The 11579-nt window shown below is 52.4% G+C and overlaps 1 protein-coding gene across 1 annotated transcript in view; it reads right to left on the bottom strand.

Moving 5' to 3' along the window:
- The window catches only part of CGREF1 (cell growth regulator with EF-hand domain 1), a 30524-nt gene extending 19204 nt beyond the window's left edge, over positions 1 to 11320 (bottom strand). The window contains exon 1 of the mRNA XM_072144057.1: positions 11237 to 11320. The gene's annotated coding sequence lies outside the window, so the exon portion shown is untranslated. The remainder of the gene's footprint in view (positions 1 to 11236) is intronic.
- Positions 11321 to 11579: the final 259 nt, after the last annotated feature.

Below are 11579 nucleotides of genomic sequence, written 5' to 3' on the forward strand. Positions count from 1 at the left end.
GGTGGGATACAGTCTAGGACACCTCAGTGGTGGGATACAGTCTAGGACACCTCAGTGGTGGGATACAGTCTAGGACACCTCAGTGGTGGGATACAGTCTAGGACACCTCAGTGGTGGGATACAGTCTAGGACACCTCAGTGGTGGGATACAGTCTAGGACACCTCAGTGGTGGATACAGTCTAGGACACCTCAGTGGTGGGATACAGTGTCTAAGACACCTCAGTGGTGGGATACAGTCTAGGACACCTCAGTGGTGGGATACAGTCTAGGACACCTCAGTGGTGGATACAGTCTAGGACACCTCAGTGGTGGATACAGTGTCTAGGACACCTCAGTGGTGGGATACAGTGTCTAGGACACCTCAGTGGTGGGATACAGTCTAGGACACCTCAGTGATGGGATACAGTCTAGGACTCCTCAGTGGTGGATACAGTCTAGGACACCTCAGTGGTGGATACAGTCTAGGAGACCTCAGTGGTGGGATACAGTCTAGGAGACCTCAGTGGTGGGATACAGTCTAGGACACCTCAGTGGTGGGATACAGTCTAGGAGACCTCAGTGGTGGGATACAGTCTAGGACAGTGATGGCTAACCTATGGCACTGGTGGTGGAGGGGGCACTCTGAGCCCTTTCTGTGGGCACTCAGGCCATCACCAGAGATGACTCCAGGTATCTTCCTGCAGTCCCAGACAGCCCAGGACTTGCTGTGCACAGAGCTATTTTAAAGTGACAGCTCTACCTGGGACTATTTCCTGCTTTATTGGTGTCCTCAGGTGCTGGTATCAATGAGAACTGTGACAAAGAAGGGAGTATAAATCACAAATTAAATTTCTGTGTTGGCACTCTGCGATAAATAAGCGGGTCTTTGTTGTAGTTTGGGCACTCGGTCTCTAAAAGGTTTGCCATCACTGGTCTAGGACACCTCAGTGGTGGATACAGTCTAGGACACCTCAGTGGTGGGATACAGTCTAGGACACCTCAGTGGTGGATACAGTCTAGGACACCTCAGTGGTGGGATACAGTCTAGGACACCTCAGTGGTGGGATACAGTCTAGGACACCTCAGTGGTGGATACAGTCTAGGACACCTCAGTGGTGGATACAGTCTAGGACACCTCAGTGGTGGGATACAGTCTAGGACACCTCAGTGGTGGGATACAGTCTAGGACACCTCAGTGGTGGGATACAGTCTAGGACACCTCAGTGGTGGGGTACAGTCTAGGACACCTCAGTGGTGGGATACAGTCTAGGACACCTCAGTGGTGGGATACAGTCTAGGATACCTCAGTGGTGGGATACAGTCTAGGACACCTCAGTGGTGGGATACAGTCTAGGACACCTCAGTGGTGGATACAGTCTAGGACACCTCAGTGGTGGATACAGTCTAGGACACCTCGGTGGTGGATACAGTCTAGGACACCTCAGTGGTGGATACAGTCTAGGACACCTCAGTGGTGGGATACAGTCTAGGACGCCTTAGTGGTGGGATACAGTCTAGGACACCTCAGTGGTGGGATACAGTCTAGGACACCTCAGTGGTGGATACAGTCTAGGACTCCTCAGTGGTGGATACAGTCTAGGACACCTCAGTGATGGGATACAGTCTAGGACACCTCAGTGGTGGATACAGTCTAGGACACCTCAGTGGTGGGATACAGTGTCTAGGACACCTCAGTGGTGGGATACAGTCTAGGACACCTCAGTGGTGGGATACAGTCTAGGACACCTCAGTGGTGGGATACAGTCTAGGACACCTCAGAGATGGGATACAGTCTAGCACTCCTCAGTGGTGGATACAGTCTAGGACACCTCAGTGGTGGATACAGTCTAGGAGACCTCAGTGGTGGGATACAGTCTAGGACACCTCAGTGGTGGGATACAGTCTAGGACACCTCAGTGGTGGGATACAGTCTAGGACACCTCAGTGGTGGATACAGTCTAGGACACCTCAGTGGTGGATACAGTCTAGGACACCTCAGTGGTGGATACAGTCTAGGACACCTCAGTGGTGGAATACAGTCTAGGACACCTCAGTGGTGGATACAGTCTAGGACGCCTTAGTGGTGGGATACAGTCTAGGACACCTCAGTGGTGGATACAGTCTAGGACACCTCAGTGGTGGGATACAGTCTAGGACACCTCAGTGGTGGGATACCGTCTAGGACACCTCAGTGGTGGGATACAGTCTAGGAGACCTCAGTGGTGGGATACAGTCTAGGACACCTCAGTGGTGGATACAGTCTAGGACACCTCAGTGGTGGAATACAGTCTAGGACGCCTCAGTGGTGGGATACAGTCTAGGACGCCTTAGTGGTGGGATACAGTCTAGGACACCTCAGTGGTGGGATACAGTCTAGGACACCACAGTGATGGGATAGAGTCTAGGACACCTCAGTGGTGGATACAGTCTAGGACTCCTCAGTGGTGGGATACAGTCTAGGACACCTCAGTGATGGGATAGAGTCTAGGACACCTCAGTGGTGGATACAGTCTAGGACGCCTCAGTGGTGGGATACAGTCTAGGACACCTCAGTGGTGGGATACAGTCTAGGACTCCTCAGTGGTGGATACAGTCTAGGACACCTCAGTGATGGGATACAGTCTAGGACACCTCAGTGGTGGATACAGTCTATGAGACCTCAGTGGTGGATACAGTCTAGGACACCTCAGTGATCGGATACAGTCTAGGACACCTCAGTGGTGGATACAGTCTAGGAGACCTCAGTGGTGGGATACAGTCTAGGACACCTCAGTGGTGGAATACAGTCTAGGACGCCTCAGTGGTGGGATACAGTCTAGGACACCTCAGTGGTGGGATACAGTCTAGGAGACCTCAGTGGTGGGATACAGTCTAGGAGACCTCAGTGGTGGATACAGTCTAGGACACCTCAGTGGTGGGATACAGTCTAGGAGACCTCAGTGGTGGGATACAGTCTAGGACACCTCAGTGGTGGATACAGTCTAGGACACCTCAGTGGTGGGATACAGTCTAGGAGACCTCAGTGGTGGGATACAGTCTAGGAGACCTCAGTGGTGGATACAGTCTAGGAGACCTCAGTGGTGGGATACAGTCTAGGACACCTCAGTGGTTGGATACAGTCTAGGAGACCTCAGTGGTGGGATACAGTCTAGGACACCTCAGTGGTGGGATACAGTCTAGGACACCTCAGTGGTGGATACAGTCTAGGACTCCTCAGTGGTGGATACAGTCTAGGACACCTCAGTGATGGGATACAGTCTAGGACACCTCAGTGGTGGATACAGTCTAGGACACCTCAGTGGTGGGATACAGTGTCTAGGACACCTCAGTGGTGGGATACAGTCTAGGAGACCTCAGTGGTGGGATACAGTCTAGGACACCTCAGTGGTGGGATACAGTCTAGGACACCTCAGTGGTGGGATACAGTCTAGGACACCTCAGTGGTGGATACAGTCTAGGACACCTCAGTGGTGGATACAGTCTAGGACACCTCAGTGGTGGGATACAGTCTAGGACTCCTCAGTGGTGGATACAGTCTAGGACACCTCAGTGATGGGATACAGTCTAGGACACCTCAATGGTGGATACAGTCTAGGACACCTCAGTGGTGGGATACAGTGTCTAGGACACCTCAGTGGTGGGATACAGTCTAGGACACCTCAGTGATGGGATACAGTCTAGCACTCCTCAGCGGTGGATACAGTCTAGGACACCTCAGTGGTGGGATACAGTGTCTAGGACACCTCAGTGGAGGGATACAGTCTAGGACACCTCAGTGGTGGATACAGTCTAGGACACCTCAGTGGTGGGATACAGTCTAGGACACCTCAGTGGTGGATACAGTCTAGGACACCTCAGTGGTGGGTTATACAGTCTAGGACACCTCAGTGGTGGGATACAGTCTAGGACACCTCAGTGGTGGGGTACAGTCTAGGACACCTCAGTAGTGGATACAGTCTAGGACACCTCAGTAGTGGATACAGTCTAGGACACCTCAGTGGTGGGATACAGTCTAGGACACCTCAGTGGTGGATACAGTCTAGGAGACCTCAGTGGTGGGATACAGTCTAGGACACCTCAGTGGTGGGATACAGTCTAGGACACCTCAGTGGTGGGATACAGTCTAGGACACCTCAGTGGTGGATACAGTCTAGGACACCTCAGTGGTGGATACAGTCTAGGACACCTCGGTGGTGGATACAGTCTAGGACACCTCGGTGGTGGATACAGTCTAGGACACCTCAGTGGTGGGATACAGTCTAGGACACCTCAGTGGTGGGATACAGTCTAGGACACCTCAGTGGTGGATACAGTCTAGGACTCCTCAGTGGTGGATACAGTCTAGGACACCTCAGTGATGGGATACAGTCTAGGACACCTCAGTGGTGGGATACAGTCTAGGACACCTCAGTGGTGGGATACAGTCTAGGACACCTCAGTGGCGGGATACAGTCTAGGAGACCTCAGTGGTGGGATACAGTCTAGGACACCTCAGTGGTGGGATACAGTGTCTAGGACACCTCAGTGGTGGGATACAGTCTAGGACACCTCAGTGATGGGATACAGTCTAGGACTCCTCAGTGGTGGATACAGTCTAGGACACCTCAGTGGTGGGATACAGTCTAGGAGACCTCAGTGGTGGGATACAGTCTAGGACACCTCAGTGGTGGATACAGTCTAGGACACCTCAGTGGTGGGATACAGTCTAGGAGACCTCAGTGGTGGGATACAGTCTAGGACACCTCAGTGGTGGGATACAGTCTAGGACACCTCAGTGGTGGATACAGTCTAGGACACCTCAGTGGTGGGATACAGTCTAGGACACCTCAGTGGTGGGATACAGTCTAGGACACCTCAGTGGTGGGATACAGTCTAGGACACCTCAGTGGTGGGATACAGTCTAGGACACCTCAGTGGTGGATACAGTCTAGGACACCTCAGTGGTGGATACAGTCTAGGACACCTCAGTGGTGGGATACAGTCTAGGACACTTCAGTGGTGGATACAGTCTAGGACACTTCAGTGGTGGGATACAGTCTAGGACACCTCAGTGGTGGGATACAGTCTAGGACACCTCAGTGGTGGATACAGTCTAGGACACCTCAGTGGTGGGATACAGTCTAGGACACTTCAGTGGTGGATACAGTCTAGGACACCTCAGTGGTGGATACAGTCTAGGACACCTCAGTGGTGGGATACAGTCTAGGACACCTCAGTGGTGGGATACAGTCTAGGACACTTCAGTGGTGGGATACAGTCTAGGACACCTCAGTGCTGGGATACAGTCTAGGACACCTCAGTGGTGGATACAGTCTAGGACACCTCAGTGCTGGGATACAGTCTAGGACACCTCAGTGGTGGATACAGTCTAGGACACCTCAGTGCTGGGATACAGTCTAGGACACCTCAGTGGTGGATACAGTCTAGGACACTTCAGTGGTGGATACAGTCTAGGACACCTCAGTGGTGGGATACAGTCTAGGACACCTCAGTGGTGGGATACAGTCTAGGACACCTCAGTGGTGGGATACAGTCTAGGACACCTCAGTGGTGGGATACAGTCTAGGACACCTCAGTGGTGGATACAGTCTAGGACACCTCAGTGGTGGATACAGTCTAGGACACCTCAGTGGTGGGATACAGTCTAGCACACTTCAGTGGTGGGATACAGTCTAGGACACCTCAGTGGTGGGATACAGTCTAGGACACCTCAGTGGTGGATACGGTCTAGGACACCTCAGTGGTGGGTTATACAGTCTAGGACACCTCAGTGATGGGATACAGTCTAGGACACCTCAGTGGTGGGATACAGTCTAGGACACCTCAGTGGTGGGATACAGTCTAGGACACCTCAGTGGTGGGATACAGTCTAGGACACCTGAGTGGTGGATACAGTCTAGGACACCTCAGTGGTGGGATACAGTCTAGGACACTTCAGTGGTGGATACAGTCTAGGACACCTCAGTGGTGGATACAGTCTAGGACACCTCAGTGGTGGGATACAGTCTAGGACACCTCAGTGGTGGGATACAGTCTAGGACACTTCAGTGGTGGGATACAGTCTAGGACACCTCAGTGCTGGGATACAGTCTAGGACACCTCAGTGGTGGATACAGTCTAGGACACCTCAGTGGTGGGATACAGTCTAGGACACCTCAGTGGTGGGATACAGTCTAGGACACCTCAGTGGTGGATACAGTCTAGGACACCTCAGTGGTGGATACAGTCTAGGACACCTCAGTGCTGGGATACAGTCTAGGACACCTCAGTGGTGGATACAGTCTAGGACACTTCAGTGGTGGATACAGTCTAGGACACCTCAGTGGTGGGATACAGTCTAGGACACCTCAGTGGTGGGATACAGTCTAGGACACCTCAGTGGTGGAATACAGTATAGGACACCTCAGTGATAGGATACAGTCTAGGACACCTCAGTGGTGGGATACAGTCTAGGACACCTCAGTGGTGGGATACAGTCTAGGACTCCTCAGTGGTGGATACGGTCTAGGACATCTCAGTGGTGGGATACAGTCTAGGACATCTCAGTGGTGGGATACAGCCTAGGACTCCTCAGTGGTGGGGTACAGTCTAGGACATCTCAGTGGTGGGATACAGTCTAGGACATCTCAGTGGTGTATACAGTCTTGGACACCTCAGTGGTGGATACAGTCTAGGACATCTCAGTGGTGGGATACAGTCTAGGACACCTCAGTGGTGGGGTACAGTCTAGGACATCTCAGTGGTGGGATACAGTCTAGGACACCTCAGTGGTGGATACAGCATAAGACACCTCAGTGGTGGGATACAGTCTAGGACACCTCAGTGGTGGATACAGCATAAGACACCTCAGTGGTGGGATACAGTCTAGGACTCCTCAGTGGTGGGATACAGTCTAGGACTCCTCAGTGGTGGGATACAGTCTAGGACACCTCAGTGGTGGGATACAGTCTAGGACACCTGAGTGGTGGATACAGTCTAGGACACCTCAGTGGTGGGATACAGTCTAGGACACTTCAGTGGTGGATACAGTCTAGGACACCTCAGTGGTGGATACAGTCTAGGACACCTCAGTGGTGGGATACAGTCTAGGACACCTCAGTGGTGGGATACAGTCTAGGACACTTCAGTGGTGGGATACAGTCTAGGACACCTCAGTGCTGGGATACAGTCTAGGACACCTCAGTGGTGGATACAGTCTAGGACACCTCAGTGGTGGGATACAGTCTAGGACACCTCAGTGGTGGGATACAGTCTAGGACACCTCAGTGGTGGATACAGTCTAGGACACCTCAGTGGTGGGATACAGTCTAGGACACCTCAGTGGTGGGATACAGTCTAGGACACCTCAGTGGTGGAATACAGTATAGGACACCTCAGTGATAGGATACAGTCTAGGACACCTCAGTGGTGGGATACAGTCTAGGACACCTCAGTGGTGGGATACAGTCTAGGACTCCTCAGTGGTGGATACGGTCTAGGACATCTCAGTGGTGGGATACAGTCTAGGACATCTCAGTGGTGGGATACAGCCTAGGACTCCTCAGTGGTGGGGTACAGTCTAGGACATCTCAGTGGTGGGATACAGTCTAGGACATCTCAGTGGTGTATACAGTCTTGGACACCTCAGTGGTGGATACAGTCTAGGACATCTCAGTGGTGGGATACAGTCTAGGACACCTCAGTGGTGGGGTACAGTCTAGGACATCTCAGTGGTGGGATACAGTCTAGGACACCTCAGTGGTGGATACAGCATAAGACACCTCAGTGGTGGGATACAGTCTAGGACACCTCAGTGGTGGATACAGCATAAGACACCTCAGTGGTGGGATACAGTCTAGGACTCCTCAGTGGTGGGATACAGTCTAGGACTCCTCAGTGGTGGGATACAGTCTAGGACACCTCAGTGGTGGGATACAGTCTAGGACACCTCAGTGGTGGGGTACAGTCTAGGACATCTCAGTGGTGGGATACAGTCTAGGACACCTCAGTGGTGGGATACAGTCTAGGACACCTGAGTGGTGGATACAGTCTAGGACACCTCAGTGGTGGGATACAGTCTAGGACACTTCAGTGGTGGATACAGTCTAGGACACCTCAGTGGTGGATACAGTCTAGGACACCTCAGTGGTGGGATACAGTCTAGGACACCTCAGTGGTGGGATACAGTCTAGGACACTTCAGTGGTGGGATACAGTCTAGGACACCTCAGTGCTGGGATACAGTCTAGGACACCTCAGTGGTGGATACAGTCTAGGACACCTCAGTGGTGGGATACAGTCTAGGACACCTCAGTGGTGGGATACAGTCTAGGACACCTCAGTGGTGGATACAGTCTAGGACACCTCAGTGGTGGATACAGTCTAGGACACCTCAGTGCTGGGATACAGTCTAGGACACCTCAGTGGTGGATACAGTCTAGGACACTTCAGTGGTGGATACAGTCTAGGACACCTCAGTGGTGGGATACAGTCTAGGACACCTCAGTGGTGGGATACAGTCTAGGACACCTCAGTGGTGGAATACAGTATAGGACACCTCAGTGATAGGATACAGTCTAGGACACCTCAGTGGTGGGATACAGTCTAGGACACCTCAGTGGTGGGATACAGTCTAGGACTCCTCAGTGGTGGATACGGTCTAGGACATCTCAGTGGTGGGATACAGTCTAGGACATCTCAGTGGTGGGATACAGCCTAGGACTCCTCAGTGGTGGGGTACAGTCTAGGACATCTCAGTGGTGGGATACAGTCTAGGACATCTCAGTGGTGTATACAGTCTTGGACACCTCAGTGGTGGATACAGTCTAGGACATCTCAGTGGTGGGATACAGTCTAGGACACCTCAGTGGTGGGGTACAGTCTAGGACATCTCAGTGGTGGGATACAGTCTAGGACACCTCAGTGGTGGATACAGCATAAGACACCTCAGTGGTGGGATACAGTCTAGGACACCTCAGTGGTGGATACAGCATAAGACACCTCAGTGGTGGGATACAGTCTAGGACTCCTCAGTGGTGGGATACAGTCTAGGACTCCTCAGTGGTGGGATACAGTCTAGGACACCTCAGTGGTGGGATACAGTCTAGGACACCTCAGTGGTGGGGTACAGTCTAGGACATCTCAGTGGTGGGATACAGTCTAGGACACCTCAGTGGTGGGATACAGTCTAGGACACCTCAGTGGTGGGATACAGTCTAGGACACCTCAGTGGTGGGATACAGTCTAGGACACCTCAGTGGTGGATACAGTCTAGGACACCTCAGTGGTGGATACAGTCTAGGACACCTCAGTGGTGGGATACAGTCTAGGACACCTCAGTGGTGGGATACAGTCTAGGACACCTCAGTGGTGGATACAGTCTAGGACACCTCAGTGGTGGGATACAGTCTAGGACACCTCAGTGGTGGGATACAGTCTAGGACACCTCAGTGGTGGGATACAGTCTAGGACACTTCAGTGGTGGGATACAGTCTAGGACACCTCAGTGGTGGGATACAGTCTAGGAGACCTCAGTGGTGGGATACAGTCTAGGAGACCTCAGTGGTGGGATACAGTCTAGGACACCTCAGTGGTGGGATACAGTCTAGGAGACCTCAGTGGTGGGATACAGTCTAGGACACCTCAGTGGTGGGATACAGTCTAGGACACCTCAGTGGTGGATACAGTCTAGGACACCTCAGTGGTGGGATACAGTCTAGGACACCTCAGTGGTGGATACAGTCTAGGACACCTCAGTGGTGGATACAGTCTAGGACACCTCAGTGGTGGGATACAGTCTAGGACACCTCAGTGGTGGGATACAGTCTAGGACACCTCAGTGGTGGGATACAGTCTAGGACACCTCAGTGCTGGGATACAGTCTAGGACTCCTCAGTGGTGGGATACAGTCTAGGTTACCTCAGTGGTGGGATACAGTCTAGGACATCTCAATGGTGGGATACAGTCTAGGACATCTCAATGGTGGGATACAGTCTAGCACACCTCAGTGGTGGATACAGTCTAGGACACCTCAGTGGTGGATACAGTCTAGGACACCTCAGTGGTGGGATACAGTCTAGGACACCTCAGTGGTGGGTTATACAGTCTAGGACACCTCAGTGGTGGATACAGTCTAGGACATCTCAGTGGTGGATACGGTCTAGGACACCTCAGTGGTGGATACAGTCTAGGACACCTCAGTGGTGGGATACAGTCTAGGACACCTCAGTGGTGGATACGGTCTAGGACATCTCAATGGTGGGATACAGTCTAGGACACCTCAGTGGTGGATACGGTCTAGGACACCTCAGTGGTGGGATACAGTCTAGGACACCTCAGTTGTGGGATACAGTCTAGGACTCCTCAGTGGTGGATACAGTCTAGGACACCTCAGTGGTGGGATACAGTCTAGGACACCTCAGTGGTGGATACAGTCTAGGACGCCTCAGTGGTGGATACAGTCTAGGACGCCTCAGTGGTGGATACAGTCTAGGACACCTCAGTGGTGGGATACAGTCTAGGACACCTCAGTGGTGGGATACAGTCTAGGATACCTCAGTGGTGGGATACAGTCTAGGACACCTCAGTGGTGGATACAGTCTAGGACACCTCAGTGGTGGATACAGTCTAGGACACCTCAGTGGTGGGATACAGTCTAGGACACCTCAGTGGTGGATACAGTCTAGGACACCTCAGTGGTGGATACAGTCTTGGACACCTCAGTGGTGGATACAGTCTAGGACACCTCAGTGGTGGATACAGTCTAGGACACCTCAGTGGTGGGATACAGTCTAGGACACCTCAGTGATGGGATACAGTCTAGGACACCTCGGTGGTGGATACAGTCTAGGACACCTCAGTGGTGGGATACAGTCTAGGACACCTCAGTGGTGGATACAGTCTAGGGCACCTCAGTGGTGGATACAGTCTAGGACACCTCAGTGGTGGATACAGTCTAGGACACCTCAGTGGTGGATACAGTCTAGGACACCTCAGTGGTGGATACAGTCTAGGACACCTCAGTGGTGGATACAGTCTTGGACACCTCAGTGGTGGATACAGTCTAGGACACCTCAGTGGTGGGATACAGTCTAGGACACCTCAGTGGTGGGATACAGTCTAGGACACCTCAGTGGTGGGATAAGGTTGTATTGCAGTCATATTGGGGGTGGTAGTACACATAGAGGAGATGCAGTGTGACATGATGTTTATGATGGATGATGAGAGTATTCCTCCTCTAATAACACATAGAAACAATCATTGTATTCGTGGCACTCACCTTCCCTCTACAGACTTCTGTCATCTGCACAGAAAAGCCGCAGCTCCTCCCCGCAACCTCCAGCCTCCAGCGCTGCATCATGTGTAACCCCAGCACTGCCAGCGCTGCATCATGTGTAACCCCTGCACTGCCAGCGCTGCATCATGTGTAACCCCTGCACTGCCAGCGCTGCATCATGTGTAACCCCTGCACTGCCAGCGCTGCCTCATGTGTAACCCCAGCACTGCCAGCGCTGCCTCATGTGTAACCCCAGCACTGCCAGCGCTGCATCATGTGTAACCCCTGCACTGCCAGCGCTGCATCATGTGTAACCCCTGCACTGCCAGCGCTGCCTCATGTGTAA

This window comes from Engystomops pustulosus, chromosome 3 (assembly GCF_040894005.1).
Source record: "Engystomops pustulosus chromosome 3, aEngPut4.maternal, whole genome shotgun sequence".
NCBI classification, from domain to species: domain Eukaryota; kingdom Metazoa; phylum Chordata; class Amphibia; order Anura; family Leptodactylidae; genus Engystomops; species Engystomops pustulosus.